Source organism: Hippopotamus amphibius, chromosome 16, assembly GCF_030028045.1.
Source record: "Hippopotamus amphibius kiboko isolate mHipAmp2 chromosome 16, mHipAmp2.hap2, whole genome shotgun sequence".
NCBI classification, from domain to species: Eukaryota; Metazoa; Chordata; class Mammalia; order Artiodactyla; family Hippopotamidae; genus Hippopotamus; species Hippopotamus amphibius.
In genome coordinates this window covers 42,381,853-42,403,587 of record NC_080201.1, presented here as the reverse complement: position 1 = coordinate 42,403,587, position 21,735 = coordinate 42,381,853, and the positions used below count along the sequence as shown (strand labels likewise).

At 49.8% G+C, this 21,735-nt stretch overlaps 1 long non-coding RNA gene across 1 annotated transcript; it reads left to right on the top strand.

Annotated features, from left to right (window-relative positions):
• The first annotated feature begins 13,374 nt into the window (after positions 1-13,374).
• Positions 13,375-21,003, top strand: LOC130837975 (uncharacterized). The gene is made up of 4 exons (XR_009049622.1): positions 13,375-13,448; positions 15,596-16,010; positions 17,983-18,025; positions 18,874-21,003. It is a non-coding gene; the product is annotated as an uncharacterized LOC130837975 (long non-coding RNA).
• Positions 21,004-21,735: the final 732 nt, after the last annotated feature.

Below are 21,735 nucleotides of genomic sequence, written 5' to 3'. Positions count from 1 at the left end.
TGGGAAAACTCTCACCTTATGGTGGGAATGTACATGTGGCAATAAAGAGCAAAGCTGAAGATGCTACTGCACTTTCAGGTATATACCCTAGAGACGCCTATATGTGTGCCCAGGCAGACACGTACGACCTTCACTAACTGGAAATCATCGAAATGCCTATTATGAGGCAATGGATATATTGCATTATATTGTCTGCTACTTTTTGCTTCTTTAAAAAACAAAGTCTGAGGCAAAAATGACCAAAATGTTAACTGGTATTTATCATTATGCATTATTATCTGATTTTTTAAATTATTCAAAAGCACATGTGGTGCTTTGCAAAAGTCCAGCTTAGCCTGATTGGAATTATACCAACAGCCCCAGAATGTCAACCACATGCTGGCCCAAAGCTAAATCTCAACCAGAGCTTGCTTTGGGAATCCAAGGTTGGGGTCCCAGAGCCTCAGAGAAGTTTTCGGAGTCTGGAGTCGTCCCCGCCAACTAACCTATCCTGATGGTGCCATGAGGCTGAAAGAAACGCTGGCTCCTTGCCTGCCCTTGGGGGCTCATGGTATAACAGGGGACCTGGATCATAGGCCCATACCAGGTCAAGGACATCACCTTCCTGGTGACTAGAAGGGTGTGGCCTGAACACCGCTCCCACATCCTGTGAATTGTCCTATGGCCTTGCTGCAAATTCCCCCACTCATGCCTGGCTGAGGTTTTCAGCTTTCGCTAAAATCCTGCTTTTAACTCTATGTATGCATTCTAGGCCTCTGTCTCTGTTGCTGCCTCCAACCAAATGTGGATGCAGCCTCTGTGCATCTCTTTCCTCTTCCCACTCCAAGGCACAGAAAGCCAAAGTCACGAGAGGTCCACAAGAACAGCCCCTTGGGCTTCAGAACAGGAGAGGAAGCGGCAATGGGGCTGGGCCATGCAAAGGAAATGACAAAGAAATGTGGCACTCCAAGGGGGGAATAGGTTATGGGCAACTAGCAAACTGAGGGGTGTGGCTGGAGCAGTGGAACTAAAGCTGCCTGGGTACGCTGGGGATAGACCACAGAGAGCCATGGATGCCAGGCGAGAAGGGAATTCTTGCCAGAAGGAGCTTGTGTCTTTGGTACTAGTCTGGCATGTAAATCTGCTAGAATATACCAGTCCCTGTGCATCTGTGACCACCCATCAAGCCATATGCTGGCCACAGACCCCGGGATGACGCTCAGCACGTCCACACCAAGCTCCCTTCCTGCAGGTGACCACGTTCCCTCCACTTGCCATCCCTCAGTGATGTCAAAGGCACCCAGGGTGAAGACACACTCCTGCCAGTCCTTCCAGAGCCACACCTGGATTCCTCTCCAGCTCCTCATCTCCTGTTGTCCAAGCTGCAGAAACCGAACGTTTGTGTCCCCCTCTTGACCTCACACACTGCCTCATCGATGGTCTCTGAGAGTCCGGATCGTATGTCTTCCGTTTCTCTCCTCTGCCTATTAGCATGACTCTTTTGGTTGCAAGTGACAGAAAACACAACTCAAGCTGGCTAAAGGGAGAAAAAAAAAAAGAGGGGGAGATCTATTGTCTCAGGTAACTGAAAAGTCCCAAGCAGAGATGGATTTAGGAGCTCAAGTGATGTCCTAAGGACTTGTTTTCTCCCCTATGCTGGCTTCAGTTTCAGGCAAGCTCTCTCCATGCTGTGGCCCCGGCCTCGCCTCCCAGGACACCCCAGCAGAAAAAGGCTTCTCTTCCCTTATGTTTCCAGCAAAACCCCCAGGATTACACCTTGGCCGTGTTCTACCTGTGAGTCAATCACAGGGGCTAGAAGATGGAGTGCACTGTTGACAGGCCCGGGTCCCATGCCCACTGTGAGTTCGCTGGGTGGAGCAGCCCTCCTCAAACCTTCGACTCTGCAAGTGGGGGTAGAGAGGTTCTTCTAAGGAAACTGGAGGTGCCATTATCTGAAGCAGGAGCATGCAGAATGTGCTGGAAAAAGCAACAAAATTTCTACTTCATTTCTGTGTTCCCCAAGCTTAGGGAAGGTCCAGCATGGGGCCTGGGACATAGTCATACCTCGTAAATGTTTATAAGATGGATGGATGGATGGATGGATGGATGGATGGATGGATGGATGGGTAGGTGGGAGGGACAATGTCTCCTATTTCCTCTGGCGCCCCACTTAGGAGGTTTGGCCAGAGCTTGGCCCGATGTTACAGGCCCACTCTCTCCCCAGAGCTGAGATTCTGGCATGCGTGGCAGGCATGCAGTATCTAGAGGGCTAGAGAGGGAAAAGGGGGGTCTGGACTGACCACCACAGCAGGAGACGTGCCAGCAAAGTGAATTGTGAGGACAGACAACCTCCCCAATTAAGGGGAGCCTTGGGAGCTACCCTGTGATGACGCTGCCATTCAGGCATGTGTGGCTGCTGGAGTCCGCGACCATGCAGCCAGAGGTAACTGGTTTGAAACGAAGCAGGGGGTGGACTCTTTAGGGGAATCTCCCAGGTCTGGTGATGCCTACCTGCTTTGGCCCAGCTCCCAGGCCTGGAATCTTCCACCAGGACTCCTCACAGCCCAGGGCCTGGGACTCCTAGGAATCCTTCAGTTCCTTTTCCTGAAGTCTTATCTAAAGCAGGAGGATGAAGTAACTAGGTAGCGACCCCTCTGCCTTGTCTGGCCTGGTTTTGCTCCCGGGGTGGGAAAGGAGACACCATGGACAGCAAATCACCAGACGCAAAAAACTCCATCCAACCTCTATCAGATTTCTGGGGCCTGGAGACCCCAGATCTACCTTTCCATCAGGCCTTGACAAAGTCAGAAAACAAAAGACCAAAAAAAAAAGTCTCTGGATGCAAGAGTGAAATACTGGGTCATGAATATGGTAAGTCATCTTATTAGAATTTGCTGATTGATTGATTATAGACTCACTAATCTCCTAGATTCAAGTGTACCTGAAGAATATGTGAAAATTTGTGAATACTATTGCAGGACACTATCTAACTTGTTTTCTTTAAAGTGACTTACCCAATAATTTTTGGATTTAAATTCTATATGAATATTTCATAAATATCCCATACATTTAATATTTTAACAATTTTACCCATATCTACAGCACTTTGGTACCTGACTTGTATATTTATGTGACTATTGTTAGAAGTGACTAATTGGGTTTGATTAGCTCCATCATTAATATTCTGTCCATAATTTAACATGCTTCAATAAAATACCCTAAAGCAGTGTAATGATTAGATTTCAGGAATATGTGTTTTGCAATTAAGTTCCTCTTGATTTTGATATGCAGATGAAGAAATGGTGGTCTCATTTAAAAAAAAAACTGCCCTTATTAACTCAGCAGTATACTCCGAAGATTAGGTAAGAAATCCAAGATTTTCTCTTTGTATATGCTAGTTAAAATGTATTTCAATCAAGCCTATGTGGGCAAATCAGATTTGATTAGTTTAAGTTCACAGTCATTCTATCTAAATGAATAATGTGTCACCTAACATTGCAAAAATTTGATTAATAGTTTATCAGTTAATTAAAAACGGGGTTTAATTTTTCTTTTTTAGGAAAATGCAAGGTAGATATTCCTTGTGTTCATCATAAATGCAAATTATTTCAGCTTGAATCTATTGTTCCTTTTTCACTTCTCAGCCAACTGGCAAGAAAAATAAAGCTCTTAGAAATATCTCTGAGAGAGAGGAGTAGAGAAACTTTCTTTGCTCCCACCAGCGGCTGTCACTTGTGTCCTGGCTGCAAAGAGTTCACTCTGGGTGGAGTTACTTCCCCGGCCTTAGCTTCTCCAGGCACCTCACCTACTGGCCTCACCCTTCTCTCCTCATTCCCTCTGAAGACTGTGGCTGCAAGACTTTACCAAATGACAACTTTTGTCACCTGGTTCAGTTTAGTTATCTGTGGGGCAGGAACCAGGGAACCAAAGGAGCTCCTTTCCCTGGGAACCAGACACTTGACACCGGAGCTGAAGGGGACCACCAGCTCACTCCCATCCTCCTCCGGGCTGGTTATCCACGTCAGATAATTAGAACACTAGGGGGCCTCCTTTGCAGACAGTGGACTCATCACGGAAAGGCTGTTGGGCAGATTGAGCAAAGGGATGGGTCTTCCTGGCGCTGTTGTCGGGTGGCATCACGGGGCGGGGAAGGGAAGGGAAGGAAGCCCATCCAGAGTGGGTGAATGAGCAGGTTTGCTGCAGGTCGCCCGACCGCTGGGACCTGGGACGCAGTGCAGACCTGGCCTTGGCCCATCCTAAGGGCAAGGGTACTGGGCAATTTATCCACAACTTCTCTTGTCACTGACTGTAGGCTGTTCCTGGGGCCTTAGTTCCTGGCCTCTCCCACCTGTCCTGCACGCAGGCAGGGCAGGCTCCGGCAGCCGCAGCTGGTCCCTACACAAAGTGCCCGTCACTTGCTCAGTTGCATATAATGGAACAGTGAATGCTGAAGGAGCAGGGCCAGGGCATCCCTGGAGCCTCCCACAGTAGGTCCTGTGCTGATGCGTCAGTCCCAGCCACTCTCCTAAATTCAGTCTTCACTTTGGGAGGACCTGCCATCCTCAGTGTTTATCAAGAACGACAGTGCCTGTTGGGATCCAGCCCTGCCCTGGGCACAATTGTAGGCGCTTTGGCCTCAGCTGTGAACACGTCTGACCAGTCGTTACCTTCAGCCTTGCAGTTCAGGGGCAGGAGACTGACACAGATATGTCAGTTTTGGGAAGGGTAGTCAGGGAGGGCTTCTCAGGGGAGGTGACCTTGAGCTGAGACTTAAGGAGTGAGAGGCAACCTGGGAGATCTGGGAGAACTTTCCAGGCACAGAGGAGAGCAAGGGTCAAGGCTCCAGGGCAGGAGTAAGTCTGGTGTGTGAGAGTCGAGAGGAAGTCTGTGGCAAGAGTGTGGTGAGCGAGGGACACAGAGTAGAAGTGATGCTGGGAAGGTAGGTGGGGCCAGATCGCTGACACACCAGCCCTGCTGCCCCTCAGGGCCGGTGCGGAGCTCTCCACACTGAGTGCAACCAGTTACCCCCAAAGCCCCTCAATCCCCATGGGACAGCAGGCATGCTTTCAGACTCACAGCTCTGCACAGTAAATCTCAGGTGTGCTCGAGTTTGAGAAACTCCAAGCTGGACTCGAGGATGTCTGAGTGTTCAAACCACTCTGCTCACAGCTCCGGTTCCCTGGGAGCGGAAGGGCCTGGGGAGACCGCGGCACTGCAGGGTGTTCTGCTGGCCCAGTGCTTTCTGTTTTCACATAGAGCCCCTCTGGCCCCATACACGGTAAATGAGGGGTTTGTTGTGGCAAGAACAGAAACCACGAGGCCCCCAGCAGGGACTTGGCCCACAGTTGTGCTTGGTTCAGGCAGGCTGGATTTGGAGCTAAATCTTACTTGATCTGACCCACAGCTTCACTGCTGCCTGGAAAGTTCTGGAGAGGATCTTGGTGACCTGCTGCCTGTCTTCCCAAGCTAGTATTTCTGCCATAGCTGCACTGGAGAGCTACCTCTCTGGACCTTAATCCTCTGCTCAGGACCCCTCCAGAAGCAGTCCCAGGCCTGGGTTTAGATTCTGCCATTGGGTGTGCAGGGCACGTGTGCATCTGCACCATGCCTGGGCCAAGAAACTGAGTGGTGCTATATGTGCCATTGTTCTGAAGTGAGGGAAGGAACGGCTGCCAGCATTTGGAAGACCCTCCCTAGGTGACTGTCATGCACAGCCAGGGTCGAGAAACCCAGGAGCTGGGGCAGCGGGGGGGTGGTCCTGGGATGAAGGTCTTGGCTGTGCCCTAGAGACACCTGTAGGGCAGGCCACCCAGGCCACAAGGAGTCAAGGAGAGAGCCAACTAGGGAGTAGGTTTAGAAGCTGAAGCTTCCTGCCACCACAGGAGCTATGCATTGTCTAGATTTATAAAACCGAACACCTGCCACTGAATCCCAGGGAGCATGAAGACTCTCCAAGAGCTGAAACTTTCACAGTTGTTTAAGCTGCAATTCACCTCAAACCATCCTCCGCTGGCTCTTAGACAACCCTAGGGCCATCGGGAAGGAGGGACTGCATCCCAGGGAAGCCAGTCCAGCAACAAGGCGCTGGCTACCTCCCCACCACCCCTGTGCGCGCACCTGTGCAGGACAGCCTGCCTGTCTCCTCACCGCGGCCACCCGGGCCAGCCTCTGCGAGCTCCAAGGAGCTGCAAATGCCCAGGCCGGACAGCAGCCCTCCTCTGGCCCCCCGAGCCCTTGTCTCTGCTCCTGCCTAGGCCGGGAGTGAGGGTTATTTCTGCCCCTTCTACCTTCCAAACACCTCGGTCGGGGCCTGTTCTCAACCGGCCAGGGCCAGGGGACGGAGAGACATTCCGCACAGGCCACGCGCTCTGATGAACATCAAGTGCAGGCTGTTGTCACTGTGTCCAGTGAGGGTTTCCAGGGAGTCTCTGGATGTGTCTGTTTAAAAACATTAACCTGCTTTATGTAAACATATTCAGTTTACACTAATTTATGTAAACTTGCTTTGACATTTTTTTATTATTTAATATACTGGGAGCTTCAAAAAGTAGAAGGGGCCCAGGCTTCACCTAACCCTTGGGAGGGGTCAGGCCTTGGAGAAGACTCTTTGTGTCAAAAGAGGACGCTGAGTGTGCAGGTCTGCTAGGAGGAGACAGTAACTGAGGCCTGTGAAACGGAGCGTCAGGCAGGGCTTTGCGTGGACCAACCACCTCATATCTGATCCTCACAAAAACCTGATGAGGTCAGGTCTATTCATACACTCCCCATTTTACAGATGAGGAAACTGAGGCACAAAGAGATTAAGTAGCTCCACCAAGGTCACACCAGCTAGCGATGGGCAGAGGCAAGACAAGTGCAGACAGCCGGTTTCAGCACCCGCACGCTCATCCTTGCTGCTCTCCCACCTCCAAAGTCTCAGCAACAGCCTCTGCATTTACCCAGCCCTCTGTGGACGTTTCCACACCCGGCAAGCAGGGACAGACCTATTGTTCCCATTTTACTGATCAGCGAACAGTGGTAAAAAAGACTTCCCAGCATCTCTCGGTAAGGAAGTGGTAAGGCCAGGCCTGGGTCCCTGTCCAGCGTGCCTGTCTCCCAGCCCTGGGCTGCCTGCCCTCTGCTCTGGCCCCTGTGAACACACCTCAGTTTCCAGCAGGCAGCAAAGGCCCATTCCTATCCAAGGGCCAGGCTCCCCTGCAGTTGGGAAGATGAGAGGAGGAAAACTGTCAGGTGTTTTTGTTTCTTTTTTAAAAAGAAAACTCTCTAAAACCCACCAGGAATGAACTCCAAAGACAGCATCCCTTAGGCAAGTTTAGGAAAGACTGAGTATTCTGGAAATCGGGACTCTGTGGGGCCCATAGTATGTGAGTGTCCATGCATAGTTGTGCTTTTCAGAGCAAGTTTTTCCATCTAAAAACAATATACAAAGAACTAACCCCAAATGTCAGTATCTACACATTTAGAATTTGGACTATTTATGCTTCAGAAGGAACTATCTGGAAAAATGTCAGACTGGACCAGTCTATCCATGGGAAATGGGACTAGACCAAGGTCAGAATTGCCAGATTTGAAATCTGCACTCCACGCTCTGCTCTGGGGCCCTGGCTGAGTCAGGGCGCCTGTCTCCTGTGAGTGGCAGAGACTGGCTCCCGTCAGCAGCGCGGGCTGACAGTGCCTTTATCGGGCACCTTGAATCCCAAGCGCCAGCCCCTTATTTGCAGGAGTGGAGCCGCACCTGTGAATCACTAGCGTCCCATCTCCTGGACAGCATGGGGGCAGAGGGACAGCGGGGAAGCCCTGCAGTCTCTGGGCTGCTTAAGGAAACACCACACTGTAAAATGAGGGCCAGGGGGAGGCTGCATGAGAGCACCTGTGGGCGCCATTTGTCCTGCATCTGCGGCTGGAGCCTGGCAGGCCTCTCGCTCCTGGCTGCCTGGCCACCCCTTTGCCCTGCCGGCAGGGCAAGTGCTGCTCAGGGAGGGGTGGCAGGGAGTTTGGGGGGAAGTTAGCAAAACGGCTTGGTGTTTCCACATGGGTCAATTGAATTCCTGTTAGTCTTTCACACTTCATTCAACAGATATCTTTTTGAGCACTGAGAATGCACAGGCCTGATGTTGAGCCCTCGGTGGGGAGACCGGAAAAGGGGGGAGCACCCAGGGTGCCAGGTCCCTGCCCTACCAGGAGCACGACAAGGCAGGGAGGGCAGAGAGCCCATGTTGGGCTGACGCTGGCACGAGGCAGCAGTGACCTGCTTTACTAGAGCCGGGAACTAGGAAGTAGCTGAGGAGTCCTCCGCCCAGGGTTTGGGGTGGCCTCACTGTGCAGATGGGCCAGGTGTCGCCTAAGCCTCCAACTTCTCCCAAGGGTACTTATTAAGCCCATTTCTCAGGTGCAGGAGGTGAGGTTGGGAGAGGTTATGGACTTGTCTACCCCACTCATCACTCGGTGGTAAAGCTGGGGCTCAGAGCCACGCCTATGCCCTACACTTCTCCTCTAGGTAAACCAGCCTTGTGTTTGGGGCCCCTGAATAACACAGGGACAACTGACGTAACTCTGGGGATGCAAATGTCCTCCTTTGCTGGATGGAGTCATGCTGGATTGGTGCCAAGTAGTCCACTGGGCTACCCTGCCCATCCCCACCCACCCTGGACCTGAAAGTGGGCATTGCACGTGGGGCCCTTTGACACTACGTAGATGGTGCCGACACACTCACAAGCCACTTCCTGTGGGTGATGAGCACTGTCAGGCGCCTGCCACGCGGCCCAGGCCTGTGCCAAACGATGTGGGACAGGCGACAAACAGTGGAGCCCATGTCCTCCTCAGGGAGCTGTCGGGATCAGAGGGAAAGCAGGAGATGAACGTGATCAAGCAGTGGACAGAATCCCCCATTCTCTCATTTCTGCATTTCTCTTAAATTCCCTTCCTTTCAGCCACGAGAGTCTATCCCATGAACATGCCTGCCATACAGCTTTGCGCTTTCTTCTCAGAGCCCTGGGCTCTGTGTCTGGTCTGCACTTAGGACACGTCACAAGACCACCTCACACCATAGTTCTGGAGGCCTGGGCCCCCAACCCCATCCCATCTCACTCGACCAGAGGCTGAGCCTCCTGGGACCAGCTTCCAGGCCCATGCTGCTCGGCTGCCCTCCAACCCCAGGGCCAGGGCCCGGCCCACTAATGCCTACCCACTCAGTCATCCCATAGGTGTTTCTAGGGGGTCCACTGTGTGCCAATCTTGAGTCAGGTGCTAGCACACTTGAGGGGAAAAACAGTCAAAGTTTCCATCTTCTGAGAGCTGACAGATTACTGAAGAGACCACAGTGAATCCGGTATACAAACAAAAAAATAAACCAAAAAAAACAAAAAACCACCCACAAACACTTAACCATGAGAGAGTGTGATCACTGCTGTGAAGGAAAAGAACAGGGCACCCTGAGAGAGGAAGATGGTGGAAACTGAAGTCACACAGGAAGTGGGTGTCAGGGAAGGCTCTACTCTAGTGTATACACAGGGTGCCTAGTAGATGCTCACAGTCTGGAGAACATGTTTGAAGGCAATGGAAGGAAAGGGGACATGACAACAGAGAGGAAAGGGGCCCAAAGTGGGGCAGAGGATCAGACAGGAAGAGAGAGCCTGGCGTCTGATATTCAAAGCCCTCTGCAAAGTCCAAGGACAAAGGCTCAGTGTAGAGGTGACAAATGTCCTGAAACAAGTCGGGCCAGCAGGCATGAACTGCTGCGGACATACTGGGTTCTGAAAGCTCAGGTGGGGGCCTCAGCTCAGTGGAGCCTCTGTGCCACTTATGGACCACTTCTGGGTGTAAAACAGGAAGTCAAGGAATTATAAGGTCCCCTGGACGGCAGTAACTGTCACCCTGGCCCAGCCCAGAGAGCTGAGAACTGTGCCTGGGCACCCAGCTATGCCTCCTCTGGAGACCGAGTCAGAGCTGGGGACACCCTCGAGCTCCCTTCGCCGGGGGCAGTGGCTGCCCACAGTGGGAATGAGACTAGGTGGCACACTCTGGGTGGGAGAGTCCCCAGCTCCCTCCAAGGGGAGAGGAGAAGGACAACGTCTGCCTGCAAAGTCCAGGAGCCTTAGACACAGGGCTCGAACAGGATATCGGGTCACAGGTTCTCACCAGAGGCTCAGCTTTCCTTGGAGTTGGCTTCTTTCTCAAGACTGGTTCTCCCCAAGCGATGTCAAAAATGGTCGTAGGCCCAGGCCGAACCTCAGCTGGAGAGCATCCCCTGAAGCAGCTCCTGCCAAGTCCCGAGACTAATTCTGATTGGCTAGGCTTGGCTCTCCAGCTGCGGCACAAGTTAGCTTCACCCCAATCATACCGACTTCCAGTGAAGGGTGGGTCCCTGAAGGAAAAGCAGGTGCCTTAGACAAAGGAAAGAACAATGCTCTCTACCAAAGAAGGGCTGAGAAATGTATTAAAGGGGAAAAACAAACCACATGAAAAGAAGTCCCCAGAGGGAAGTGCTAGGGTTCAAGACTGGAGTGAGGCCCTGACAGGTCAGGAAAGGTATCCTGGAAAGGAAGGACACTCAGATGGTTTTACAGACTAGGGAGTTCTGTGAAGCATAACCACTAGGCCATGTTCTATTCTGTTCTTTCTCTCTCCTGCAGGTGCCTTTTTCTTAATTACACCCAGAGAGCACAGGAAAGTGGATGCCAGTGATATTTATTTTCTGCTCTGAGCCCGGCACAGGTAACTCACCAGGGGCATCTTTCTTAATGAGGGAAGAAAAATGTCAGAACAGCGATCAGCCACGATGCACCCAACGGACTTAAAAATAAGCAAAAATAACATGAAAATTCATTTTGCATTATCTGGCTGTATATATTACCCCCAGATTGGGAGAGTAGGATTTCTTTGTACTGTGGTAATAATCTGTTACCAGGGATTCCCTCATAAGTGGACATGCCTCGTAGAGGGGATATTCATCCTGAAAGTTATTTTATTCCAGTTAAAACCAGAGCCGAAGCTGGAGGGGTAGGTCCGCATCTGTTCCTCCTGCTGTCTGAGGTCTGCAATCCCAGCCCCTCTCTCTGCTACCTCCTCACCCCCGACCTGGGAGGTCCCACCTTCCATGTGAGGTTATATTTTTTATTTGTGTGTGTGTAGGGGGAAGAAGTCCCTGCAACTTAGTAACAACCATCTCCTGTGATCTCACATCACCCCTAAGCAAGCCGGTGAGGTAGGGATTGTCACGCTTATTTCATAGAAGAGGAAACTGAGGCTTAGGTGGGTTTATCCACTGTGCTACACAATCTCCCCATCTGCTCTGTCAAGAGCAGACACTAAATCCCTCATTGCTATTTATACACCCAGGGTCTGGCCCAGAGCCCAAGCACAGTGGTGCATTCTGTCAAATGACTGAGTGAATGGGTGGCGGGGACCTGCCCCCATCTGGACCGTGTGCTCTGAGCACTGACCCCACATCATTCAGGCAGCCTGGGCACACAGTAGGAGCTCTCAGAAAGGGCTGGATAGTGGCTCGAGGTGATACAAGGAGCAGGGAACTCCTCCTTGCTAATTCCAGGCGAAAGCAGCAAGAAGGATGAAAAGAAGTGGATGAGGAAGTCCTTGAAGTAATAAAAGGAAAGTGATGCTGATTGGCCTCATTTAGTGGAGTTCAGAGAAGGCAGCGCTGGAGGTCACATGAAGCCTGTCTCCCGGGCCGGGCCGCTCTCCCTCCTACAGTGGCGGCAGGCCACAGTGGAAAGGGCTGTTGGGCCCTCCTGCAATTGGATCACTTGGGAAAGGCGCACAGTACCCACCCCCCCCTCTTCCTTCACAGCACAGAAAGCAGGGAGGATATATCTAGAGGAAAACAAAGAGATGAGTCAGTGAGAGACACAGATGGTAAGACAGCGAGAGAGAAATGATGCCAACACTAGGAGAGACAGGAGAGGACTGGAGAGGTAGAGACGTCCCAAGAAAGGGACAGGGAGCTGAATGCCTCCCTTCTGCCCTTGCACCTTCCCACACAGGCTCCCCCAAACGAACACATCAGACACATCACTGCCTCCGGGATGGGTGTGAGCCTTCGGGGTGGGGGGTGCCTAGCAGGAGACTTTGGGCAGGGGAGAGTGGTTAGGGTGGCCATTCCCTGGGCTCCTCCCCCAGAGGCCATCCTCCTGTCCAATGGCATGCTCTGCACGGCCACCTTGGCCTCCATATTCAGGTAGCTCCTCCTCCCCCAGGCCCCGAGTGCTGACCCTCCCTCATAGTTTCACTCTCCCCAAATGACCCAGGTGAGCATGCCACCTGCTTCTTGCCAGATCCTGGCTGATACAGGAACATCCTGGGCTTGTAACTTTAACGGGAAAACAGACCCATCTGTGAAGGAGAAAGGCCCTTGGCTCTGACGTGAGAGGGACGCACTCCCCTCAAAGGTCAAAGGACCAAGCTGGGTGGGGAGTTCTTGGGAGCAGACCAACTTTCTTTTGGAAGGCAGCAGCCACCACAAACCCAGCCTCCTCCATGCACCTGGGTGCCCATGCCTGGCTGTTTCACCAATGTGTCCCTGGGCTTTGATTCAGCTGTCCCAAGAGTACAGCCCTCAAGATGAATAAAAAAGCCTCCACTGACTGTGCATGCCGGTGTCCAGACTCTGGGGTCTATTTTTAGAATGTAGGACAACTTTCTCCCGGAATAGACAAGATACGCTGATCCAGGGGGGAGGCCTGGGAGAGATGAAGACGAGTCTAGATATGAATTAGTCGCGAGTGTATTATTTAAAGAAATGTTGAACAGCTAGGCAAATATTTGATACCTTTGAATTGGAGCTGGTGTTTTCACAGGCAGAATGGCAGCGGCTGCTGGCGACGCCCCCCTCCCAGCTGGTGTACCTGACTGCCGCGCCAGTTCTGTAGGCCCCCTCTCGCTGCACGCTGAGAAGTAATTAAAGCCGTGTGCCGACTGGAACCGTGTGTAAGGCATGGCGTGTGCACACACACACTGCACCAAGTCTCAGGGACAGTGCCTGGTGCATGAAGGCATCCAAAGAGCTTTTTCTTTTTTTAAGGAGAATTTGTTTTCCTTAAATATTCCATCATATTATTGTAAGGATGAGGCATCTGCTTCAGTGTGGCCTCTTTTGGAAGGGGTCAGAGAGCAGGACCCCTAATTTGGACCTTTTGGTCTGTGGTTCCCAGAAAAGCCGCCGAGGTCCTCTTCCTTCAGACAACAGGTCCTGCCTATAAGGTACAAGGCCCCAGGCAGAACCTCCAGGTCTGAGCAGCAGCTGGGAGGATCTTTTCATTCTGGCAGAGAATTGCCCTCTGGGAGCTCACAGGTGGAAGGCTCAGAAGGCCAGTGACGTCAGGTGCACCTGTCGGCAGGGAGGCGGAGTCATCTTTCAGCCAGCTACCACACCCTGGGGTGCAGGCCAGCAGTGGCATCTCCAGTTTACAGATGGAGAAGCAGAAAATTCATGGGATGGCCGAGGTTTCACACCGGTGAGTGGCAGAATGACACAGAGTGTGTGAGAAGCTGTCTGGGACTTTATAAGAGCCACAGCTGTGGGTCTGGGACTTGACACGCGTCTGCCGAGGCAATCTGAAGGCTCCACAAGACACTCCCTTCCTTCAGCCCCACTTTACAGATGAGAAAATGCGGTTCAGAGAGTGAAGGGCCCCTCTGAGGCGGGGCAAGGCGGCTCCACAGTCAGGCGTGGGCATGGGAGCCCAGGCGCCGACCGTCGAGCAACACTGCCTCTCTCGGGACGCCGGCCATTCGCGTTCGGCCTGGGGAATCCCAGGCAGCGCGGGAGGTCGGGGGCGTGGGGCTTCTGGGCTGTGTGGAGCCGAGCGGCTGCGAGAGGCTCCGGATAGGGGTCCGCGAGCCGCGCGCCCCAGGCCCCGCCCCCCCGCCCCGCGCCGCAGCTGCCCGGGTGCCGCCACCAGATGGCAGCAGACGCTTTGCGATCGCGCCGCCGGGAGGGCGCGCGCGGCGGGGCGGGGGTGCGGGCCCGCGGAGGCCACCTGCGGCGCGCCCCCTGGAGCCAGGCGGCCTCCCGCCACCGCCCGCCGGGCCCGCGCCGTGCGCGACCAGCAGCTCAGGCCGCGGGGAAGTCGGCCCCACCCCGCTGCCCCGTCCTCCGGCCGCCGCGTCGTGCGGTTCGGGCGCCGGCGCGCTAATTGGCTTTGCGGAGGCCAGAGAAGCGCGACGAGCCAGCAGCTCCCGCGGGGAGGGCGCCGGCACAGGCGGGGAGCAGGGGGCTGGAAGGCAGGCCCGGCGCGACCGAGGCGCCTCGCAGCGCTCCCTCAGGCCTGCTTGTCCGCACCGCTCGCTCTGCGGCCGCCCGGACCCTGTGGGACGGGGGCTGTCACCGCACTCGACCCCCGAGGAGACTGCGGCTCGGACAGGCCCAGGGCCTGGCTGAGGGCGCACGGGTGGTAGATGGCCGGGCAGGACCCTGAGCCATCCTGCCCAAGCTGGGCCGCGCACCGAAGGCGCCTGGGGCCCGGACATGAACCGGAAATGATGCACCGGGCCATTTGGCCAAGAGTGGGTGCGGGCCCCCTGGGGCAAGCCAGGGGCACTTCCTGAGCCAGCTCCGGGCAGCGAGCGGTGGGGTAGAGGGGTGGCAGACAGAGGGACGTTACGGAGGGCCGGGCTCCCGCCTGGAGAGCGGTGGGAATTTGCCACGTGAGCCGTGCACGTTGGCGCAGAAGGCGATGAGCCGGGAGCCAGCATCCCCTGCGCCAGGGGAGGGGGCCCGAGTCCGGGGGAGGGGCCGGGAGTCCGGGGAGGGGGCCGGACCCCCTCTAGCCGGACCCCGCACCTCCCAACCGGGAGGAGCCGCCGCACTGGGGAATTCAGGGGCAGTGGTGCCGAGCTGAAAGAAAGCCAGCTGAAGCATTTAAGAAGCTGCAAATAGTGTCTCGGTGAACGCTGTAAAAGCTACTAATAAGAAAGACCTCCTCTGGCAGAGCCATAAAAAGCCCACCTGGCCACGCGCGCTTGTGCCCAGCCCTAGGCCTGCAGCCGGGCTGCCCGCGGGAGGGAGGGCCGGGTGCCTAGGGCCAGTCCCCAGCCTGCGCCCCCAGCTGTGTTTCTGGAGCAGTGATTGGACACTTACTGTGTACACAGTGCGGTTCCACGCGTTTATTTAGGATTCCTTAGAAGATGAAAGACTCAGAACAGTGAAGTAAAACAAAACACAATGAAGGTAAATGAGAACATAATAAATTAAAAAGTGATGTGGAGCAGAATCAACAGCCTCAAGTCCCATTCCTGGCTCTATCACCTACTTCCCCTGCGCTCCGGACGAGTCATTTCACCTCTCTGGGTCTCCCTGAATCATCCACTAAATGGGAATATTCATTCGCACCCACAGGGTTGCTGTGGGCTTTAAAAGGGAGGAAACACTGGAGAGAGCGTGGAATAGTGAAGGGTCTGAGGACCTGCCATTGTGCTCTTTGGTCTCAGATGCCCCCCCGCCCCCCCAGGCTCTTGTCCCAGAGCATCATAAAAGCATGGCTTTTATTTTATTTTATTTTATTTTACTTTATTTTATTATTTTATCACTTCACTTGTATTTTATTTTGTGTTGTATTTTATTTTACCCATTTCATTGTTTTCACTGTTTCTTTTTCTACAGACGCGACCATGATGCTGGCACACCACACACCCTACTCGCTCCTGCTGTCCCATCCACAGGCCTGTAAACGCTGTGAATATGTGGGATGGGGGCTCCTGAGCACCTGGATCTTTCTCTCAGGCAATCTGGTCTGCCCCTTGAAGAACCCAACAGCTCAGCCCTCTGATTTGTCCCTACTGACACGGTCGACTTCACTTCCCAGACCTACCTGACCTCTAGTAAACAAAAGACTCCTACAAATTGCTGAGAAAAAGACAAACGACCCAATACAAAAATAGGCCAAGGTAGAACCAGACAATTCACAGAAGAGGAGCTGCAGATGTTGAAAAGACTTTCAACATGTCTGAGTATCAGGAACATTTGAATGAGACCAGCACCCCTGAGGGTGACAAAATATTTGAAAGAACTACAGGTGGTGAGTTTGTAGGAAGGACACCTATAGAGGTCATTACTGATGGGATGGTGAATTGCTACTTCTTTTGAACTGTGCATTATTTGTTGCAGTTTTAAAATGTCTGTGGCAGGAGATAGTTTACATATTGCCCCAGGTTTTGTTTCTGTCTACCTGATAGTGCCTCCCTCCCCTCCTCCCAGTGTCCCTCCTTCACCCCCATCAAATGCAGGCAGCTGGGCCATTCTTTGCTCCCCATCTCAGGAGAGGAGTGGGAGGGTGAAGGCTGCAAGCATTTTTCTAGCTTTCTTTTCAAAAATCAAGCCCTTGAGTAAACAGAGAAGACACCAGGTCCAGGTCCTGAGAGAACATTGGAGAAACATTGGGAGAGCAGGAAGAGATTTAAAGAAGGCCTCTCTCTGCCCTTCAGAAAAGTTTCCTCTGGGCTGGGGTACAGAGGGGTGAACTGCATGGGGACAGAGAAAATGGCAGAGGGTGTCAGGAGCCAAGACCTTGGCCTGGAGAGAGCAGAGAAGGGCTGCTGGATGTCTGTGCCTTCCTGAGGTAGGCAGGCCCTCTCCTGAGATGCTGGGCTATGGCAGAAGGTGGCAAACAGGCCCCCCAACAGCCTCAAGCCCACCCCACAGCCCGTAATACAGAACCACGAGAGGGAGCTACCTGGATTGAGGGGTCTATGATGTCATTGAAGCCAGAATGGACCCATGGCAGAGAACCGCACATTTCTCACCATACCACCAGGCCTGGGCATTTTGGGGGAACAGAACTTGGACTCAAACCCAGAGGAAGGGAAACCCCAGATTTACTAATGTTAGTTGTCAGCATGAAATTGAAATAAAGTTTTAATGGGAAGATATTTTTTCTTCCTTGTGCACCCAAGGGTCCCAGCTCTAGCACAGATGTCTTCTTGACCCGGCAACTCTGCTCTCCAGACTCCCTTGAAAATCTTAGTGTATATCTGGGCAAGGATATTTCCTGCAGCATTGTGTGTAAGGCAACAAAACTGGAAATAACTTGAATGTCCATCAATATGGGGGAATAAATTATGGAGCTATAAAGAATTGTCTTTACATGCAGATGCTAATAAATGAATTAATAAAATTTAAGAGATTTTGCTAGGTTCTTAGATTCCAGATAAATGTACCAAAATCAGTGGTTTCTCTCCATGTCTAATATAAATGATTAGCTGTAGAAATGCGGGGAAATTCATGGACAATGTTCACAAAATCAAGAAAACAATCAAGAGTAAATTTAACAAGGAAAGTTCAGCATTTATAACACAACAGATTTTAGATATTATTAAAAGAAGATTAAAGGAATTATTTGCCAGACATACCATATTTCTGCATAGGAAGACAGTATAGTAAAACATCTATTTTTCCCAAAATTATTTTTCAAAGTAATTGGAATTACATTGGTCTCTTCTGCCTTTTATGTATGCCATTTGTTTCATTTTCTTCTTTGAAACAATGTGGAAAATAAACCACCTCCTAATGGCAGAACTTTGGTTGCTACAATTCTTCCCTGATTCTTGGTCAGTTTAGATTTTTTTATTCCTATTATTTAGTAATTATTGGTAATCTTTTTCTAGAAATTATTCATTTTCCTCTAGATTATAAACTTTACTCCATAAAGGTGCATACCATAGGGTCTGTGGTTGTAACTACTTTCTAATTTCTAATATTTTTACCTTCTTTGCTTTCTTCTTTTTTTCGCATTCAGATTTGAAGGGAGTGTATATTTGTTTTTTTGTTGTTTTTTGAGTCACTTTTGGGTTTACCATTATATTATTTTCAGTTTTCTATCTCATTATTTGCAACTTTTACCTTTGTTAATCCCCTTCCTGCTATGTGCATGTGTGTAGTGTGGCTTTTTTCTAATTCCTAAATTGAATACTTAAATGGTTTTTTCACTTTATTTTTTAATATTAAAAGATTTTATTTACTATAATTTTCCTCTGATTTTTTCTGTTCCTTAGGTTTTGGTGTGAAATGTTCTCCTTAATTCCTCTTTTGATCCAGGTAATTCAGAAAAGATTGTTTAATTTCCAGATATTACATGTTTGTTTTCCTCAATGATTTTTTGAAGGGATTTTTTTTTTTTAAGATTGCTTTCTGTTTTCACTGGGATATGATCAGAGAATATGACCAGTAAAATCTTGATTTCATTGAGATTGCCTAAGGTTTTTGTTGTGGGCAAGAACATGCTTGATTTTTGGGACTGTCCAGGAGACATAAGAAGACAATGTACGCTCTCCATTTATAGAGTAAAATTTACAACAATTAACTATATTATTCAGATATTCTACATCTTTATTCAGATCTACGACTTTCTAGAAGAGATTCAGGACATCATTATTCAAGAACAAGTGTACAAAGGGAAAAAGAAAAAGAACACTCTGAAGTGAATCCACTTAGGGGAAGGCAAAATTTCATGCAAAAAATGAAAAGGTTTTATTGGCACTATACGGTGAGACAGTAGAAAAAATATTGTGAAAAAACATTCACCCAATATTTACTAAAATTTAGGTTATAATTGCAAGGATGTTTTAGAACAAATATAAAACTAGTGTACTCTTTCATATGTCTGTTGTATGTAAATGAAAAGTTTGCTTAAAAACAGTAAATCTAATGTTGACTTTTTGGTAGTATAATGTTTCCAATAAAATTGTGTGCTAGCATGACAAGATACCCTTCATGTTTGACTTTTGCAATACTATTATGTTTTACAAAAGGTAATTGATGGCTTCAGCTATCATACTAAGGGCCTCCCTTCATCCTTTGCTATTTGTATCAGTCAGGATTGCATTTGACAGAAACCCAATTTAGCAACTTAAACAAGCTAAGAGTTTATTTTTTTCATATGACAGAAACACCAAGGCCAAATAGCTGGGCTGGGGCGCCACTGCCCACAGGGAGCATCGCAGACAAGGCTCCTCTGGCTTCCTGTTCCGGCATCCTCTGAGGACTTCTTGCTTGCTTTCTCAAGGTGGCTGATGCACCTCCATGCATCATATCCATGTCTCAACTCAAAGAAGGGGGCAAAAATGTTCACGCCAGCTTAGTGTATTTCTTATTTATCAGGAAAACAACAACTTTCACAGAAGCCCCATAAACAGACTTTTATATCTCCTTGGCCAAAATGTCACCACATGGCTACTCCTAGCTGCAAAGGATTCTGAGATGTGAGACTTTTTACCTGAGCACATCACCACCTTGAACAGAATCAGGTGCTGTCAGTGAGAAAGGAATAAATATTGACTGGCAATTAACAGCTTCTGTCATAATAATCAAACCACCTTCTTTTGAAATAGTTTTTTATTTTTGGTAAAATTTATCCATTGCTTACTGCTCTTAGTCAATGGTTCTGCATGTGATTCTAGCAATTCTCCAATATCGCTTTTTAAAATAGAATCCAAATATGATTCGTTTAAAAAGCCAATTAAAATTCTACATATTTATCCTAGTTCATAAAAATCCTACTTTTAGAAAAAGATTTGTAGTTAAACTTTGCAATTGACTTGCATTATATTCTAGGAAGGGACCTTTCTATGACCATCAAAAATATTGATGCATTTGTCTAGGGTAGATGCGAACTGCAAACTGAGAGGAATAGTTGATGGTAGGAGAAATTCAGGGAGGACTTCCTGGAGGAGATGATGCATGAACTGAATCCTGAAGGGTGAGTGTATTAGTTTCCTGGGGCTGGCATAGCAAATTACAACACTTGATAACTTGAAACAATGGAAATTTATTTTCTCACAGTTTTAGAGGCTAGAAGTCCAACAATCAAGCAAGGCCAGGTGTGCTCTGAAGATTCTTTAGGTGAGATTTCCTCCTTGTCTCTTCCACCTTTTGGTGGCCCCAAGTGTTCCTTGGTTTGTGGCAGCACAGCTCCAATCTCCGCCTCCATCTTCACAGGGCTGTCTGTGTTTCTCTCCTCCTCTTCCTATAAAGACATTTGTCATAGGCTTTAGGGCTTACCTGGAAAATCCAGGATGATCCCATCTCAAGATCCTTAACTTAATCATATGTGCCTTTTTCCAAATACGATCACATTCTCAGGCTCCAGATGGATATATATTTTAGGGGAAGACCATTCAACCCACTACAATGAGTAAGAGGTAGCCAAGCAAAGATGGGAAGGGTGCTCTCAGTAAAGGGATTGGCACAGGGCATAACATGGCTTTCTGATTTGGCGAAACCACAGTGTACTCTTACTAGATCATGAATTGTGAGGAGGAGTGTCGTAAAAAATGAGTGGAGAGGCAGTGTTGGGGGGACAGACTTGGCACCAAGGAGTTTAAATTGTATCACTGTGATTCAGGTAAAGATGCTGAGGTCCTGAATGAGGGTTGTAAATGGGATGATCGTGTCTGAGAGAGAAAGTCAGCAAGGCTTGGGGAAAAACTAAACATGGTGAGAAAAAAATAGGGATGATTGCTGGATTTCTGGTTTGGGAATTGACTAAATGGTGACCCTATTAACTGAATTAGCAATAAGAAGGAAGATAAGGTCATTTGGGGGTACGTATATGGGGGCAGGAGGTGCAGGAGATTAATTTTGGACATATCAATTTAAAGTTCACATGGACACCCCATAAGTGAATGCCCAAATAAAACTTGAGACAGGAAACTGAAGGTCAGAGATAAAAAGGCTTGTGTAAACCTGTAAGGACCATGGATAAAAGCATTTAAGAAGAGCTTAAAGGATAAGGGCAGGGGACCAGGAACAGAATCCTGGGGGGTGCTTATGGGCAAAGATTGGGTGAAGGACATCAACCAGGAAAGGGTCATCAGAAAGGAAGGAGGGGAGCTCAGAGGACTCCTAGGATTCCTAGGAGCAAAGGAGCAGATGATTCAAGGAGGAAATGCTCAACAGAGTCTGATGTAGGAGAGATCCAGAAAATGCCTATAGTACTCAGAAGGTCTACCAGGATTGGACATGGGGCTCATCATCAAACTCTGCAAGTTCTACCAAGTGGGGAAACCGGGGGGTGGGCGGTGGAATCACTTGGGAGATTGGGATTGCCATACATACGTTACTAATAAGAAAAATATATCAAATTGTAAGCTTTAAATATATGCAGTTTATTGTATGTCAATTGTATCTCAATAAAAGTTCTTAAAGAAAAAAAAAAACTGCAAGTTCTTGAAGAGTGATACAAACAGAAAGGCAGGCTCAGACTCTTTCCCTGACCTGAGCTATGAGGATGTAAATGCTTCTCAGGTGACAAATTCATACTGCATGCTAGAAAAGTCTTCCTGGTAAACTACCAGCTGGAGTTGATGAGGTGTATCTTGTAATAGAGATCTGCTAATGGCTCCAGCCACTGGTGCTTGCAGGTGGGCAGTGATGGCGTGTCCTGCTCTTCTTTCTCGTATGCTAATAATGGGCAACACATAGACAGCATCTCTTTACCTCCAAGGCACTGTCCTCCTATAGGCACTAAGTGCTTTGCAGATCTTTGCTCATTTAATCCCTACAACAATGAGATGAGTATTATGTTTATTTTACAGAAAAGAAAACTGAGGCTTGGGGAATTCAAGGACACGCAATTCAAGGGGACATAACCATTAGGTAGTAGAGCTGCATACAAACTGAGGCTGATGTAACTCCAAAACCTGCCCTTTCCAGCAGGATGCCAGTCAGTGCTGTTGCCTTCATGCCATTGAGATTAGAAGTCATGAGAGAGAGAGTCCTAGGCAAGAGACTCACCCCCACCTTCCAAC